Source organism: Pleurodeles waltl, chromosome 3_1 (genome assembly GCF_031143425.1).
Source record: "Pleurodeles waltl isolate 20211129_DDA chromosome 3_1, aPleWal1.hap1.20221129, whole genome shotgun sequence".
Taxonomy (NCBI): Eukaryota; Metazoa; Chordata; class Amphibia; order Caudata; family Salamandridae; genus Pleurodeles; species Pleurodeles waltl.
This window is the reverse complement of record NC_090440.1, coordinates 1,401,714,202-1,401,733,133: the sequence shown is the minus strand read 5'-3', so window position 1 is coordinate 1,401,733,133 and position 18,932 is coordinate 1,401,714,202. Positions and strand designations below refer to the sequence as shown.

Sequence of the window (18,932 nt, the reverse complement as noted above, 5' to 3'; positions counted from 1 at the left end):
ACTCCCTGAGGTAGAAGTACCTCTCTGTGGGATAACTAACATTGGTGACAAAAAGAGCACCATTTTAGTTAACATGGAGCATCCCTCCAACCCTCCCAGAGAAATTTTAGTGCAGAAACCCTGCACTGCCTCACAACACTTAGGACAGCATCCCTGCCCTAGTGTGGAGCTCATAGGACAGCATCCCTGCCCTGCTCCAACTCAAGAGAAACAGCATCCCTGTTCTCTCTTCCAGCCACATGGACAAAGTTTTTGCCCAGCTATGGCTTTACTGAGACAGCATCCCTGTCTGGCATTTCCATCATTACAAATAGGTTCAGTGGACAATTCCCACTGCTCTAAACTTAAACTTACTGATAGAAACTCTGAAAATACATCTTCACATTGTTGCTTAGCTAAAAAACTTCAAACAGGGTGGTTTACATCCCCACAGGGAAGTAACCATATAGTGGATGATAAAGGGAGTAACCAGTCTATTGCAGAGCTACTCTCTACTTATCACCACTTAGACAATAAAGTCTCAACTGGCCAAGGTTAGCCTTATTGTCCTTCGTTTGGGGGGGGGGGTGTGAGAAAGTAGCCTCTTTCTAGCCTTGTTACCCCCACTTTTGGCCTGTTTGTGAGTGTATGTCAGGGTGTTTTCACTGTCTCACTGGGATCCTGCTAGCCAGGGCCCAGTGCTCATAGTGAAAACCCCATGTTTTCAGTATGTTTGTTATGTGTCACTGGGACCCTGCTAGTCAGGACCCCAGTGCTCATAAGTTTGTGGCCTATATGTATGTGTTCCCTGTGTGGTGCCTAACTGTCTCACTGAGGCTCTGCTAACCAGAACCTCAGTGGTTATGCTCTCTCATTTATTTCAAATTGTCACTGACAGGCTAGTGACCAATTTTACCAATTTACATTGGCTTACTGGAACACCCTTATAATTCCCTAGTATATGGTACTGAGGTACCCAGGGTATTGGGGTTCCAGGAGATCCCTATGGGCTGCAGCATTTCTTTTGCCACCCATAGGGAGCTCTGACAATTCTTACACAGGCCTGCCACTGCAGCCTGAGTGAAATAACGTCCACGTTATTTCACAGCCATTTTACACTGCACTTAAGTAACTTATAAGTCACCTATATGTCTAACCTTTACCTGGTAAAGGTTAGGTGCAAAGTTACTTAGTGTGAGGGCACCCTGGCACTAGCCAAGGTGCCCCCACATTGTTCAGAGCCAATTCCCTGAACTTTGTGAGTGCGGGGACACCATTACACGCGTGCACTACATATAGGTCACTACCTATATGTAGCTTCACAATGGTAACTCCGAATATGGCCATGTAACATGTCTATGATCATGGAATTGCCCCCTCTATGCCATCCTGGCATAGTTGGCACAATCCCATGATCCCAGTGGTCTGTAGCACAGACCCTGGTACTGCCAAACTGCCCTTCCTGGGGTTTCACTGCAGCTGCTGCTGCTGCCAACCCCTCAGACAGGCATCTGCCCTCCTGGGGTCCAGCCAGGCCTGGCCCAGGATGGCAGAACAAAGAACTTCCTCTGAGAGAGGGTGTGACACCCTCTCCCTTTGGAAAATGGTGTGAAGGCAGGGGAGGAGTAGCCTCCCCCAGCCTCTGGAAATACTTTCTTGGGCACAGATGTGCCCAATTCTGCATAAGCCAGTCTACACCGGTTCAGGCGACCCCTTAGCCCTGCTCTGGCGCGAAACTGGACAAAGGAAAGGGGAGTGACCACTCCCCTGACCTGCACCTCCCCTGGGAGGTGTCCAGAGCTCCTCCAGTGTGCTCCAGACCTCTGCCATCTTGGAAACAGAGGTGCTGCTGGCACACTGGACTGCTCTGAGTGGCCAGTGCCACCAGGTGACGTCAGAGACTCCTTGTGATAGGCTCCTTCAGGTGTTGCTAGCCTATCCTCTCTCCTAGGTAGCCAAACCCTCTTTTCTGGCTATTTAGGGTCTCTGTCTCTGGGGAAACTTTAGATAACGAATGCAAGAGCTCATCCGAGTTCCTCTGCATCTCTCTCTTCACCTTCTGATAAGGAATCGACTGCTGACCACGCTGGAAGCCTGCAAAACTGCAACATAGTAGCAAAGACGACTACTGCAACTCTGTAACGCTGATCCTGCCGCCTTCTCGACTGTTTTCCTGCTTGTGCATGCTGTGGGGGTAGTCTGCCTCCTCTCTGCACCAGAAGCTCCGAAGAAATCTCCTGTGGGTCGACGGAATCTTCCCCCTGCAACCGCAGGCACCAAAAAGCTGCATTACCGGTCCCTTGGGTCTCCTCTCAGCACGACGAGCGAGATCCCTCGAATCCAGCGACTCTGTCCAAGTGACCCCCACAGTCCAGTGACTCTTCAGTCCAAGTTTGGTGGAGGTAAGTCCTTGCCTCACCTCGCTGGGCTGCATTGCTGGGAACCGCGACTTTTGCAGCTACTCCGGCCCCTGTGCACTTCCGGCGGAAATCCTTTGTGCACAGCCAAGCCTGGGTCCACGGCACTCTAACCTGCATTGCACGACTTTCTAAGTTGGTCTCCGGCGACGTGGGACTCCTTTGTGCAACTTCGGCGAGCACCGTTTCACGCATCTTCGTAGTGCCTGTTTCTGGCACTTCTCCGGGTGCTACCTGCTTCAGAGAGGGCTTCTTGTCTTGCTCGACGTCCCCTCTCTCTGTTGGTCCAATTTGCGACATCCTGGTCCCTCCTGGGCCTCAGCAGCGTCCAAAAATGCTAACCGCACAATTTGCAGCTAGCAAGGCTTGTTGGCGTTCTTTTGGTGGGAAAGCACTTCTGAACAACTCTACACGGCAAGTGGGATCCGTCCACCAAAGGGAAAGTCTCTAGCCCTTTTCGTTCCTGCAGAAACTGCAGCTTCTTCTGTCCAGTAGAAGCTTCTTTGCACCCGCAGCTGGCATTTCCTGGGCATCTGCCCATCTCCGACTTGCTTGTGACTTTTGGACTTGGTCCCCTTGTTCCACAGGTACCCTAGATTGGAAATCCACAGTTGTTGCATTGTTGGTTTGTGTCTTTCCTGCATTATTCCTCTAACACGACTTCTTTGTCTTTAGGGGAACTTTAGTGCACTTTGCACTCACTTTTCAGGGTCTTGGGGAGGGTTATTTTTCTCACTCTCACTATTTTCTAATAGTCCCAGCGACCCTCTACAAGGTCACATAGGTTTGGGGTCCATTCGTGGTTCACATTCCACTTTTGGAGTATATGGTTTGTGTTGCCCCTATCCCTATGTTTCCCCATTGCATCCTATTGTAACTATACATTGTTTGCACTGTTTTCTAAGACTATACTGCATATTTTTGCTATTGTGTATATATATCTTGTGTATATTTCCTATCCTCTCACTGAGGGTACACTCTAAGATACTTTGGCATATTGTCATAAAAATAAAGTACCTTTATTTTTAGTATAACTGTGTATTGTGTTTTCTTATGATATTGTGCATATGACACTAAGTGGTACTGTAGTAGCTTCACACGTCTCCTAGTTCAGCCTAAGCTGCTCTGCTAAGCTACCATTATCTATCAGCCTAAGCTGCTAGACACCCTATACACTAATAAGGGATAACTGGGCCTGGTGCAAGGTGCAAGTACCCCTTGGTACTCACTACAAGCCAGTCCAGCCTCCTACATTGGTTGTGCAGCGGTGGGATAAGTGCTTTGAGACTACTTACCACTCTTGTCATTGTACTTTTCATAAGGGAAAAATATACAAAACAAGGTCAGTGTATATACACATAGCCAAAAAGTTTTGCATTTCCTCTTTTCACTCTTTTCTAAGTGCTGAAAAGTACTTCTAACTTTCTAAAAAGTTCTAAAAAGTTTAAAAAGTTTTTTTCTCAGTCTTTCTAAAAGCTCTGACAAACTTTTTCTCTTTTTCTATCACTTTAACTCTCTCTAAAAATGTCTGGCACAGGCCAAAATGTTGATCTGTCCAAACTTGCATATGATCACCTTAGCTGGAAAGGAGCAAGGAGTCTCTGCATAGAGAGAGGTTTGAGTGAAGAGAAGAATCCTTCCTTAGAACTGTTAATTAACATGCTTAGAGTACAGGATAAGGCCATAAGTGCCCAATCTGTTGAAAAAGTAGCTAATGGTTCTCAATCTGATCCAGGGACTCCCCCAGGAAAAGATTCAGGAAAGAAACTTCTCAGCCTGCCCATTACTAGACAGTCTAGCATAGTTGGTACAGAGGTTGAATCACACCATACTGATGGTGTGCTCTCACATTATACTGTTAGCCAAGCTGTTAGGGTGCCCTCTGTAAGGGACAGGTCTCCTTCTGTTCATTCCCATCATACCTCTGTATCTAGAAATGTCCCTCCCACCCACCCTGATGACAGATTGTTAGAAAGGGAGCTCAATAGATTGAGAGTGGAACAAACCAGACTGAAGCTTAAAAAGCAACAGCTGGATTTGGATAGACAGTCTTTAGAATTAGAGAAGGAAAGACAGAAGTTGGGTTTAGAAACCCATGGTGGCAGCAGCAGTATTCCCCATAGTCATCCTGCAAAAGAGCATGATTCCAGGAATCTGCCAATGATAGTTCCCCCTTACAAGGAGGGGGATGACATTAACAAGTGGTTTGCTGCACTTGAGAGGGCCTGTGTTGTGCAAGATGTCCCTCAAAGGCAGTGGGCTGCTATCCTATGGCTATCATTTAGTGGAAAAGGTAGGGATAGGCTCCTTACTGTGAAAGAAAATGATGCTAATAATTTCCAAGTTCTTAAGAATGCACTCCTAGATGGTTATGGCTTAACCACTGAACAGTACAGGATAAAGTTCAGAGAGACCAAAAAGGAGTCTTCACAAGACTGGGTTGATTTCATTGACCATTCAGTGAAGGCCTTGGAGGGGTGGTTACATGGCAGTAAAGTTACTGATTATGACAGCCTGTATAACTTGATCCTGAGAGAGCATATTCTTAATAATTGTGTGTCTGATTTGTTGCACCAGTACCTGGTAGACTCTGATCTGACCTCTCCCCAAGAATTGGGAAAGAAGGCAGACAAATGGGTCAGAACAAGGGTGAACAGAAAAGTTCATACAGGGGGTGACAAAGATGGCAATAAGAAGAAAGATGGTGAAAAATCTCAAGGTAAGCATGGGGATAAGGGTAAAACCAAAGATCCCACTTCAAATCTTAAACACTCTTCAGAGGGTGGGGATAAAACAAATTCTTCCTCTTCTTCCCAACCTGCACACATTAAAAAGCCTTGGTGCTTTGTGTGTAAAAACAGAGGCCATAGGCCAGGGGATAAGTCCTGTCCAGGTAAACCCCCTGAGCCTACCACCACTAATACATCAAGCTCTAGTGCCCCTAGCAGTAGTGGTACTAGTGGTGGGACTGCTGGCAACAGTCAAGCAAAGGGTGTAGTTGGGTTCACTTATGGGTCCATCATAGAAACTGGGGAAGTCAGTCCCAAGACAGTTTCTGTCACACCTAGTGGCATTGGCCTTGCCACACTGGCTGCTTGTCCCCTTACAATGGATAAGTACAGGCAGACAGTTTCAATAAATGGTGTTGAGGCCTTGGACTACAGGGACACAGGTGCCAGTATCACTTTGGTGACTGAAAACCTAGTGCACCCTGATCAACACATCATTGGACAACAGTATAAGATTATTGATGTCCATAACTCCACTAAGTTTCTTCCCTTAGCTATAATTCAGTTTAGTTGGGGTGGAGTTACTGGCCCTAAGCAGGTGGTGGTATCACCTAGCTTACCTGTAGACTGTCTCTTAGGTAATGACCTAGAGGCCTCAGGTTGGGCTGATGTAGAGTTTTATGCCCATGCAGCCATGCTGGGCATCCCAGAGGAATTGTTCCCTCTCATTTCTACTGAAATGAAAAAGCAAAGGAGAGAAGGCCTGAAAACTCAGGATCCCTCTCCATCAACAGGTAAAAAGGGTATCACAGTATCCCCTAACCACCCTACCATTCAGGATACCATTCCTGTGGTGGGAGAAACCTCTCCTGGGGTGGCACCTGTTCCAAGGGAATCATCAGCTGGCAAAGCTGGACTCCCTGAGGTAGAAGTACCTCTCTGTGGGATAACTAACATTGGTGACAAAAAGAGCACCATTTTAGTTAACATGGAGCATCCCTCCAACCCTCCCAGAGAAACTTTAGCGCAGAAACCCTGCACTGCCTCACAACACTTAGGATAGCATCCCTGCCCTAGTGTGGAGCTCATAGGACAGCATCCCTGCCCTGCTCCAACTCAAGAGAAACAGCATCCCTGTTCTCTCTTCCAGCCACATGGACAAAGTTTTTGCCCAGCTATGGCTTTACTGAGACAGCATCCCTGTCTGGCATTTCCATCATTACAAATAGGTTCAGTGGACAATTCCCACTGCTCTAAACTTAAACTTACTGATAGAAACTCTGAAAATACATCTTCACATTGTTGCTTAGCTAAAAAACTTCAAACAGGGTGGTTTACATCCCCACAGGGAAGTAACCATATAGTGGATGATAAAGGGAGTAACCAGTCTATTGCAGAGCTACTCTCTACTTATCACCACTTAGACAATAAAGTCTCAACTGGCCAAGGTTAGCCTTATTGTCCTTCGTTTGGGGGGGGGGGTGTGAGAAAGTAGCCTCTTTCTAGCCTTGTTACCCCCACTTTTGGCCTGTTTGTGAGTGTATGTCAGGGTGTTTTCACTGTCTCACTGGGATCCTGCTAGCCAGGGCCCAGTGCTCATAGTGAAAACCCCATGTTTTCAGTATGTTTGTTATGTGTCACTGGGACCCTGCTAGTCAGGAACCCAGTGCTCATAAGTTTGTGGCCTATATGTATGTGTTCCCTGTGTGGTGCCTACCTGTCTCACTGAGGCTCTGCTAACCAGAACCTCAGTGGTTATGCTCTCTCATTTATTTCAAATTGTCACTGACAGGCTAGTGACCAATTTTACCAATTTACATTGGCTTACTGGAACACCCTTATAATTCCCTAGTATATGGTACTGAGGTACCCAGGGTATTGGGGTTCCAGGAGATCCCTATGGGCTGCAGCATTTCTTTTGCCACCCATAGGGAGCTCTGACAATTCTTACACAGGCCTGCCACTGCAGCCTGAGTGAAATAACGTCCACGTTATTTCACAGCCATTTTACACTGCACTTAAGTAACTTATAAGTCACCTATATGTCTAACCTTTACCTGGTAAAGGTTAGGTGCAAAGTTACTTAGTGTGAGGGCACCCTGGCACTAGCCAAGGTGCCCCCACATTGTTCAGAGCCAATTCCCTGAACTTTGTGAGTGCGGGGACACCATTACACGCGTGCACTACATATAGGTCACTACCTATATGTAGCTTCACAATGGTAACTCCGAATATGGCCATGTAACATGTCTATGATCATGGAATTGCCCCCTCTATGCCATCCTGGCATAGTTGGCACAATCCCATGATCCCAGTGGTCTGTAGCACAGACCCTGGTACTGCCAAACTGCCCTTCCTGGGGATTCACTGCAGCTGCTGCTGCTGCCAACCCCTCAGACAGGCATCTGCCCTCCTGGGGTCCAGCCAGGCCTGGCCCAGGATGGCAGAACAAAGAACTTCCTCTGAGAGAGGGTGTGACACCCTCTCCCTTTGGAAAATGGTGTGAAGGCAGGGGAGGAGTAGCCTCCCCCAGCCTCTGGAAATGCTTTCTTGGGCACAGATGTGCCCAATTCTGCATAAGCCAGTCTACACCGGTTCAGGCGACCCCTTAGCCCTGCTCTGGCGCGAAACTGGACAAAGGAAAGGGGAGTGACCACTCCCCTGACCTGCACCTCCCCTGGGAGGTGTCCAGAGCTCCTCCAGTGTGCTCCAGACCTCTGCCATCTTGGAAACAGAGGTGCTGCTGGCACACTGGACTGCTCTGAGTGGCCAGTGCCACCAGGTGACGTCAGAGACTCCTTGTGATAGGCTCCTTCAGGTGTTGCTAGCCTATCCTCTCTCCTAGGTAGCCAAACCCTCTTTTCTGGCTATTTAGGGTCTCTGTCTCTGGGGAAACTTTAGATAACGAATGCAAGAGCTCATCCGAGTTCCTCTGCATCTCTCTCTTCACCTTCTGATAAGGAATAGACTGCTGACCGCGCTGGAAGCCTGCAAAACTGCAACATAGTAGCAAAGACAACTACTGCAACTCTGTAACGCTGATCCTGCCGCCTTCTCGACTGTTTTCCTGCTTGTGCATGCTGTGGGGGTAGTCTGCCTCCTCTCTGCACCAGAAGCTCCGAAGAAATCTCCAGTGGGTCGACGGAATCTTCCCCCTGCAACCGCAGGCACCAAAAAGCTGCATTACCGGTCCCTTGGGTCTCCTCTCAGCACGACGAGCGAGATCCCTCGAATCCAGCAACTCTGTCCAAGTGACCCCCACAGTCCAGTGACTCTTCAGTCCAAGTTTGGTGGAGGTAAGTCCTTGGCGCACCTCGCTGGGCTGCATTGCTGGGAACCGCGACTTTTGCAGCTACTCCGGCCCCTGTGCACTTCCGGCGGAAATCCTTTGTGCACAGACAAGCCTGGGTCCACGGCACTCTAACCTGCATTGCACGACTTTCTAAGTTGGTCTCCGGCGACGTGGGACTCCTTTGTGCAACTTCGGCAAGCACTGTTTCACACATCCTCGTAGTGCCTGTTTCTGGCACTTCTCCGGGAGCTACCTGCTTCAGAGAGGGCTCCTTGTCTTGCTCGACGTCTCCTCTCTCTGCTGGTCCAATTTGCGACCTCCTGGTCTCTCCTGGGCCTCAGCAGCGTCCAAAAACGCTAACCGCACAATTTGCAGCTAGCAAGGCTTGTTGGCGTTCTTTCGGCGGGAAAACACTTCTGCACGACTCTCCACGGCGAGAGGGATCTGTCCACCAAAGGGGAAGTCTCTAGCCCTTTTCGTTCCTGCAGAAACCGCAGCTTCTTCTGTCCAGTAGAAGCTTCTTTGCACCCGCAGCTGGCATTTCCTGGGCATCTGCCCATCTCCGACTTGCTTGTGACTTTTGGACTTGGTCCCCTTGTTCCACAGGTACCCTAGATTGGAAATCCACAGTTGTTGCATTGTTGGTTTGTGTCTTTCCTGCATTATTCCTCTAACACGACTTCTTTGTCCTTAGGGGAACTTTAGTGCACTTTGCACTCACTTTTCAGGGTCTTGGGGAGGGTTATTTTTCTAACTCTCACTATTTTCTAATAGTCCCAGCGACCCTCTACAAGGTCACATAGGTTTGGGGTCCATTCGTGGTTTACATTCCACTTTTGGAGTATATGGTTTGTGTTTCCCCTATCCCTATGTTTCCCCATTGCATCCTATTGTAACTATACATTGTTTGCACTGTTTTCTAAGACTATACTGCATATTTTTGCTATTGTGTATATATATCTTGTGTATATTTCCTATCCTCTCACTGAGGGTACACTCTAAGATACTTTGGCATATTGTCATAAAAATAAAGTACCTTTATTTTTAGTATAACTGTGTATTGTGTTTTCTTATGATATTGTGCATATGACACTAAGTGGTACTGTAGTAGCTTCACACGTCTCCTAGTTCAGCCTAAGCTGCTCTGCTAAACTACCATTATCTATCAGCCTAAGCTGCTAGACACCCTATACACTAATAAGGGATAACTGGGCCTGGTGCAAGGTGCAAGTACCCCTTGGTACTCACTACAAGCCAGTCCAGCCTCCTACATAAGGTAGCTCTGGCAAAGCAGCTTAGGCTGAACTAGGAGACTTGTAAAGCTCCTATTATACCACTGGTGTCATATGCACAATATCATAAGAAAACACAATACACAGAAGTACTAAAAATAAAGGTACTTTATTTTTATGACAATATGCCAAAAGTATCTCAGTGAGTACCCTCAGTATGAGGATAAGTTATATACACAAGATATATGTACACAAACCAAAAGTATGCAGGTAATAGCAAGAAAAGTAATGCAAGCAGTATAAAATTACAGTAGATTGCAATAGGAGCACACAGGTATAGGGGCAACACAAACCATACACTCCAAAAGTGGAATGCGAACCACGAATGGACCCCAAACCTATGTGAGCTTGTAGAGGGTCACTGGGACTGTAAGAAAACAGTGAGGGTTAGAAAAATAGCCCACCCCAAGACCCTTAAAGGTAGGTGTAATGTGCACCTACTAACCCCAGATAGAACAGAAGTCGTGATAGGGGGTTTCTGCTGGAAGAACAAACACCAGCAATGCAACAACAGTGGATTTCCAGACCTGAGTACCTGTAAGAGAAGGGGACCAAGTCCAATAGTTGCGACAGTGTCGAGAGTGGGCAGGAGCCCAGGAAATGCCAGCTGAGGGTGCAAGGAAGCTGCCACCTGTTGGAAGAAGCTTGGAGTTCTGCAAGAAAGAAGAGAGCTAGGGACTTCTCCTTTGGAAGACGGATGTCCCACGTCGCGATGAAGCTTGCAGAGGTGTTCCCACGCAGAAAGACTGCAAACAAGCCTTGCTAGCTGCAAGGGTCGTGGCAGGTGTTTTTGGGTGCTGCTGTGGCCAAGGAGGGACCAGGATGTCGCCACTTGGAGAAGGAGACAGAGGGGGCGCCCCACAACTCAGGGAGCCCTCACAGAAGCAGGCAGCACCAGCAGAAGTACCTGAACAGGCACTGGGAAGAAAAGTGAACCAGAGTCCACCCGAAGTCAGAAAAGGGAGTCCCACGACGCCGGAGGACAACTCAGAAGGTTGTACACTGCAGGTTAGAGTGTCGGGACCCAGGCTTGGCTGTGCACAAAGGTAGTCCTGGAAGAGTGCACAGGAGTCAGAGCAGCTGCAAATCACGTGGTACCCAGCAATGCAGTCTAGCGTGGGGAGGCAAGGACTTACCTCCACCAAACGTGGACTGAAGAGTCACCGGACTGTGTGAGTCACTTGGACAGAGTTGCTGAGATCCAGGGACCACGCTCGTCGTGCTGAGAGGGGACCCAGACGACCAGTGATGCAGTCTTTTGGTGCCTGAGGTTGCAGGGGGAAGATTCCGTCAACCCACGGGAGATTTCCTCAGAGCTCCTGGTGCAGAGAGGAGGAAGACTACCCCCAGAGCATGCACCAACTGGAAACAGTCGAGAAAGCCGGCAGGATGAAGCGGTACAAGGTTGCTAGTGGTCACCTTGCTACTTTGTTGCGGTTTTGCAGGGGTCCTGAGCACTCAGCGGTCGATCCTTTGGCAGAAGGTGAAGAGGGAGATGCAGAGGAACTCTGGTGAGCTCTTGCATTCGTTATCTGAAGAATTCCCCAAAGAAGAGACCCTACATAGCCAGAAAAGGAGGTTTGGCTGCCAAGGAAGGAGGATTGGCTACCAAGAGAGGTAAGAGCCTATCAGAAGGAGCCTCTGATGTCACCTGCTGGCACTGGCCACTCAGAGTAGTCCAGTGTGCCACAAACACATCTGTTTCCAAGATGGCAGAGGTCTGGGACAAACTGGAGGAGCTCTGGGCACCTCCCCTGGGAGGTGCAGGTCAGGGGAGTGGTCACTCCCCTTTCCTTTGTCCAGTTTCGCGCCAGAGCAGGGCTGGGGGGATCTCTAAACCGGTGTAGACTGGCTTATGCGGAGATTGGCACCATCTGTGCCTATCAAAGCATTTCCAGAGGCTGGGGGAGACTACTCCTCCCCAGCCCTGACACCTATTTCCAAAGGGAGAGGGTGTTACACCCTCTCTCAGAGGAAGTCCTTTGTTCTGCCTTCCTGGGCCAGGGCTGCCTGGAGCCCAGGAGGGCAGAAACCTGTCCGAGGGGTTGGCAGCAGCAGCAGCTGCAGTGGTCACACCGGAAAGGCAGTTTGGCAGTACCCGGGTACTATGCTAGAGACCCGGGGGATCATGGAATTGTCCCCCCAATGCCAGAATGGCATTGGGGTGACAATTCCATGATCTTAGACATGTTACATGGCCATGTTCAGAGTTACCATTGTGATGCTGTACATAGGTTGTGACCTATGTGCAGTGCACGCGTGTAATGGTGTCCCCGCACTCACAAAGTCCGGGGAATTTGCCCTGAACGATGTGGGGGCACCTTGGCTAGTGCCAGGGTGCCCACACACTAAGTAACTTTGCACCCAACCTTCACCAGGTGAAGGTTAGACATATAGGTGACTTAAAGGTTACTTAAATGCAATGGTAAATGGCTGTGAAATAATGTGGACGTTATTTCACGCAGGCTGCAGTGACAGGCCTGTGTAAGAATTGTCAGAGCTCCCTATGGGTGGCAAAAGAAATGCTGCAGCCCATAGGGATCTCCTGGAACCCCAATACCCTGGGTACCTTGGTACTATATACTAGGGAATTATATGGGTGTACCAGTATGCCAATGTCAATTGTTAAATTTAGTCACTAGCCTGTTAGTGACAAATTTGGAAAGCAGAGAGAGCATAACCACTGAGGTTCTGGTTAGCAGAGCCTCAGTGAGACAGTTAGGCATCACACAGGGAACACATACAGGGCACATACTTATGAGCACTGGGTCCCTGCCTGGCAGGGTCCCAGTGACAAATAGACTAAAACAATATATATACAGTGAAATATGGGGGTAACATGCCAGGCAAGATGGTACTTTCCTACACACTGGTCCTCTGGGTCTCCTCTCATCCTGACGAGCGTGGTCCTTGGAACACAGCAACTCTGTCCAAGTGACTCCCACAGTCCAGTGACTATTCAGTCCAACTTTAGTGGAGGTAAGTCCTTGCCTCTCCACCCTAGACTGCAAAGCTGTGCACCGCTTGATTTGCAGCTGCTCCGGCTCCTGTGCACTCTTCCAGGATTGCCTTCGTGCACAGCCAAGCCTGGGTCCCCAGCACACCACCCTGCAGTGCACAATCTTCTGAGTTGTCCTCCGGCGTCGTGTGACTCTGTTTTGTGACTTTGCGGGGATTCCAGCTCACTTTTCTTCTAAGTGCCTGGTTGGGTACTTCTGCGGGTACTGCCTGCTTCTGTGAGGGCTCCCTGAGTTGCTGGGCACCCCCTCTGTCTCCTCCTCTAAGTGGCGACATCCTGGTCCCTCCTGGGCCACAGCAGCACCCAAAAACCTCTACCGCGATCCTTGCAGCTAGCAGTGCTTGTTAGTGGTCTTTCTGCGTGGGAACACCTTTGCAAGCTTTATCGCGACCTGCTACATCCGTCTTCCAAAGGAGAATTCCCTAGTCCTCTTCGTTCTTGCAAAACACCAAGCTTCTTCCATCCGGTGGCAGCTTCCTTGCACCCTCAGCGGGCATTTCCTGGGCTCCTGCCCACTCTCGACACTGTCGTGACTCTTGGACTTGGTCCCTTTGTCTTACAGGTACTGTTGCCCTTTGTGTACTCCTCAATCCAGTTACTACTGCCTCTTCAACCCAAACTTATGCTGTAACTAGAAGTGATGGTAATGGCTTCATGGTAGAGGGCCATAGGGCTTTGTTTCTGTACCTGTAGGTGGAGGATGCCCACTGACATTTGCTACTTAAGGATCCATGAAGTACCCATAAATTGGTCTGCTTGCCTTCATCATGTGTGGGCATATGTGAAAATTATGTGTTGATATGTATGTGGTTTACACAAAAAAGAGTATATTGTAGTTCCATTTCGACCTTGTGTGCATTGGATGGTAACTCTCTTTGAAAAAACTCTGGTGGTCATTTTGAATATGGCAGTAAATGCTGCCCCGCCGGCAGTGGCAGTAACTACCGCCAACAAGCTGGCGGTCCGGACTGCTAAATAATGAAGCACATGAGAAACAAGTAGCGGTCTATCCAGACATCGCCATCACTGGAGTGCCGACGAGGACGGAGGAGGTTGCCCACAGGCCGGCGGAAAGGAACCACCCACCCACCAAATTATGAAGCACAAGACTGCCGTCAGTTCTGGGGCGGGAACCACGCCACACAAAGCATGGCGGAAATTAACAAAATAAAAGGAAATACTCACCAGAGGCACACACAACACGCCGACGCAGACATGGAGAGAGAGTTGGAAATAATGCTGGTGTTGCTCCTTGCCATATACCTCCACAACTGTGACCGCTGACCAAGACGACGGTAAGTACAGCAACCTAGTACACATGGGAAGAAAGAACACAGTTACACACCCACGCCACCCACTCTGCAACGCACCCCCACCCCTCCCACCATCACACACCAAACACACCAGAACAAGTTGAACTTACCCGACACAAGGTAACAAAGATCTGTACCAAAGTACACACATGTGCATAACACCCCCCCACAGTGAAATGCTGAAACAACGTCACCATAATGTTCCAACAGCACACCTGGGCACTGCAATTTATTCTCAGTAAAAAACGTACTGTTCAAATAAGGCCATTGGCCAGTCTATTAGACAATCCCAAAAGGGCCAAATTAGGCCAGACCTGACTCCCGCATGTGCACAGGAAACTCCACCTGAAGGGGGCATCAATGGGGCAGCAAGGCACCTCAGGGAACAGGGGCAGGGGGGGGGGGCGACTTATCTCTCGAAGGGGGGGGGCTTAGGCTTAGGTTTGGAAGGTAAAGAGGATTTGGGCTTGCCCTTGGAAAGTGGTGGAATGGGATTGGACCGGGGGGTGGCAGAGGGATCTAGGGCAACACAGGGCTTCTTCCTCTCTGGGGAAGGGGCACAGGAATGGGAAGGGTAGACTGGGGTGGACTTGGACGTGGAAGGAGTGTACTGGGCAAGGAGATGGGCACGTTTAGGGACGAGATGGGTTTGGACCAGTGGGTTCCAACAGGTCAACACGGGAGAGGAAAAACTTCTTTGGGGCAGTTGGGGGGGATTTGGAGGAAGGTCTGGGAGTGGAGGTGGAGGGAGTGCTTGCACTAGGTGTAGGTGTGCCGGACGTGGATGAAGGTGCCTGTAAAGTAATAAAAAGTATTGTGATACACTGTTCCAGGAGGAAAAAATGAAATGAAAACACACAAGAGGGTCCTCAATTGTAGGAGCAATTAACCTCACACATCCAAAGGATGTCATGCTTCATCATTGGTACAGCTCCTCGTCAGACCGGCGCTGCAATGTCTGACGGGCTCCACCCCAATTGGGGGGGCTCTTTGCCGGAGATCTTTTATGATGATGGTGCCATGCCCCAGAGTTGAGTGGGGGGAGGACAGAGTGTGTAGGAGATCAAAAAAGTGAAAGAGATAAAATTGGCTCTCACAACCCCCAATGGTTAAATACTTTATTGAGCAAGTTGGAAGGTAGGGACCAAGATTAAAAACGTGAAGTCAGACGAGTGAAGTAGAAACAATGATCAATCACTCTAATGAGATCTATGAATCAACGGGAGGTTTTTACACAATTTGCGAACCAACCCTTTTCATCGGTCAACATGTTTCGCATCCTAGTGGCCCATACGGGTCCATTGATGCTTCGTCAGGACCAAAATTGACTTGCTATATCTCCTAGTCAAGCAGAACTAATGTGTCTTCTAAATCGGAGTACCAGTAATTACAGGTAACTACACAGATCTATATAGAACAGGTATCAAATTACTTACATAAGTCAGGTAAATATGTTTCCTAACTAGAGCCCTGAAAATGAAACAAATCAATTAATTATTGAACAGTGTAACGCAAGACATCCACAGAAGACATGAAAACGTGAAATAGTGAGACAAAGTGTCCGTGGTGGCAAATGACAAAAGTGCACATAAATATGTAAAAAAGGAGCTTACCACCCGCATTAGGGAAAAGTGCTCCATAGGACTACGTGGACCAATGGTCGACCACAATTGCAAGTCTAAATGGAGAAACACACCCAAATAGGCAGGAAAACATAATGTTCATTGCGAGTCGTAGTAAGGATAAGTCTGATTAAACCATTTCAACAAATATTTTTCAATCGAAAAAATCAGGGACAAATAAATTCGGAAAAATCAATGCTGGCTCATGCTGATCATGCTCAGTCAATACACACTTATTTACAATTATTTACAATAGTAAGGATACCCTAGATCTCGGAAATTGCAAAACTATTCTTCTCAAGTATATGTAGATCAATGTAAAAATATATATAGTAATGTCATGGGACTAATGTGGCCAACAAATATATATATCCACGAATATCAGACTCCCATATACCGGCTGCGTGCTGGTCAAATCGCCGGTAATTGTAAGTTAATTAGAAAAGAGTGACTCTCGAGTGAGAGAAAGCTGCCTGAAAACCGGCAGATCTAATCACAAATGTGACGCGTTCGGTAGCAAGAGCTTAGTCAAAGAGAGAAAATTGCCGTCATTGACGGTACAGAGAATAAGTATAAAAGTTAATGAATTGTGTGTTATTAGCCCGTAAAGGTCGTGAGATACAACTAATAGCTAGTGAGAAAGGCAGTTATTTACACAAACGTGACGCGTTAGGTCACAACAGCAATGAAACCGAAAGGATTGCCGTCATTAACGATGCAAAGGACTTGTCTAAAAGTTGATGGGAAATACACTCGTAGCCCGTAAAAAATCAGTCCGCACTTACTACAAATGCTGCCGTGACCGGTAAGTAAACCTGCCCGTGTCCGCGAGTCCTGCATGTTACCATGGCGATGGCAACCGGGAATCTTAAATCATTCAGCCCGGAGAAGAGACTACGTGAAATCACGTGGAGGACGCGTGACCGTGCGTCCCAGCAAGTAGTGGAAATAAACAGAGGACCACAGTGACAAGACCCGAGGGGGCATAGAACTAGAAAAAGTGTAAAAGAGCAAACGTTGCTTAGTAAAGAAACGAAATGAATGTCAGATATGACAGGCTAGGGCACTTTAGCCTGTTTGATATAAAGATGCAAAAAATACAAAGAACGGGCATAATGGCCCAGATCAAGTCTAAATATCAAATATGTCGGGTTAATAAACCAGTATCTAATAGAAAGTGGCGGACAAGTCTGGATAATGCTAAACACTACAGTAGACACGGATATTGACCATGCTGATGGTTAGCTATGTGGTAGGAAAAGGAGGTAGTTGTTACAACTTAACAAGTAAAACTGGTCCAGGGAATGGCATCATTGAGTCCTTGAATATGGGTACGGAGTTTGAACACCCATCGTTGTTCTAGCTTAAAAAGGGAATTAGCAGTCCTGTGTGGATCTATCTGGAGGACCACCCACCACAAGTCATCTGGGCTGTGTGCGATATCAAGGAAATGTTGGGCCAATTTGGTGGTGACACGGCGACATCTGATATTGCTACGATGTTCATTTATCCTAAGTTTAACTGGTCTGGTAGTCATTCCTATATACTGGAGCTCACATGGGCAGGTAATCATGTACACACAGTTCTTAGTATTGCAGTTAGTATGTTTGTCCAGTCGCCAAATCCCACTATGTTCGAAGTTAATAGACTTTAACTGTTTAGTGAACGTGCAAACATTACAGTGACCACAGGGAAAATGACCAGTCACTGGAGGGATGCCCCAAAGGGGTTGTTGACGTGATTGTTCAAGAGCTGGACGCGGTCTGGTGTGTACCAATAGGTCTCTAATATTGGTGGTACGTTTAAAAGCGAATAGAGGCTTGGGGATTTGTTTTCCTCCACTGCATAAGATAGCCCATCTCTTATTCACGATTTTCTTAACAGAGTTAGAAAGAGGGGTAAAGGTTGATACACAAGTAAGCTTGGTGTCTGAGGGGCGTGGTGTATTGGATAACAGGATATCTCTGTTAGGGGTTTCGCCCGCTTGTATGCGGTTTTGACCACAGTATGGGGATAGTGGCGTTTGTCGAGTTTATTAGATAAGTCACCTGTAAAGTATGCTGATGTGTGGTGGATGTGACTTGTGTTGATGTCTGAGAAGGTTTGAGTGTTTTGGGGTGGACACAGTGGGAGAAAACAGGCTGTCAGTGTACATAGATGTTGTCTGGGTGTCTGCAGGTCTGGTGAGTGTGCTGCAAGTGTCTGACAGTGTAGTTGTGGTGAGTGCAGGATGTCAGATGTTGTAGTGACTGCAAGAATGGGGCCAGCAGCAGTGACTGAGTGTGAGAAAGTAGCCTCTTTCTAGCCTTGTTACCCCCACTTTTGGCCTGTTTGTGAGTATATGTCAGGGTGTTTTCACTGTCTCACTGGGATCCTGCTAGCCAGGGCCCAGTGCTCATAGTGAAAACCCTATGTTGTCAGTATGTTTGTTATGTGTCACTGGGACCCTGCTAGCCAGGACCCTAGTGCTCATAAGTTTGTGGCCTACATGTATGTGTTCCCTGTGTGATGCCTAACTGTCTCACTGAGGCTCTGCTAACCAGAACCTCAGTGTTTATGCTCTCTCTGCTTTCTAAATTTGTCAGTAACAGGCTAGTGACCAATTTCACCAATTCACATTGGCATACTGGTACACCCATTTTATTCCCTAGTATATGGTACTGAGGTACCCAGGGTATTGGGGTTCCAGGAGATCCCTATGGGCTGCAGCATTTCTTTTGCCACCCATAGGGAGCTCTGACAATTCTTACACAGGCCTGCCAGTGCAGCCTGAGTGAAATAACGTCCACGTTATTTCACAGCCATTTACCACTGCACTTAAGTAACTTATAAGTCACCTATATGTCTAACCCTCACTTAGTGAAGGTTAGGTGCAAAGTTACTTAGTGTGAGGGCACCCTGGCACTAGCCAAGGTGCCCCTACATTGTTCAGGGCAATTTCCAAAGACTTTGTGAGTGCGGGCCACCATTACAGACATGCGCTACATATAGGTCAATACCTATATGTAGCGTCACCATGGTTACTCCGAACATGGCCATGTAACGTGTCTAGGATCATGGAATTGTCACCCCAATACCATTCTGGTATGGGGGGGACAATTCCATGCATCCCCGGGGCTCCAGCATAGAGCCCGGGTACTGCCAAACTAACTCTCTGGGGTTTTCTCTGCAGCTACCTCTGCTGCCAACTCTCAGACAGGTTTCTGCCCCCCTGGGGCCTGGGCAGTCCAGTCCCAGGAAGGCAGAACAAAGGATTTCCTCTGAGAGAG

General features: G+C 48.1%; 1 protein-coding gene across 4 annotated transcripts in view; it reads right to left on the bottom strand.

The window, feature by feature from the left end:
• Positions 1-18,932, bottom strand: part of LOC138285243 (NXPE family member 4-like) — an 859,879-nt gene that overhangs the window by 696,321 nt on the left and 144,626 nt on the right. For all 4 annotated transcript variants that reach the window (XM_069224936.1, XM_069224935.1, XM_069224938.1 and 1 more), the window contains exon 2: positions 13,914-14,037. The gene's annotated coding sequence lies outside the window, so the exon portion shown is untranslated. The remainder of the gene's footprint in view (positions 1-13,913; positions 14,038-18,932) is intronic.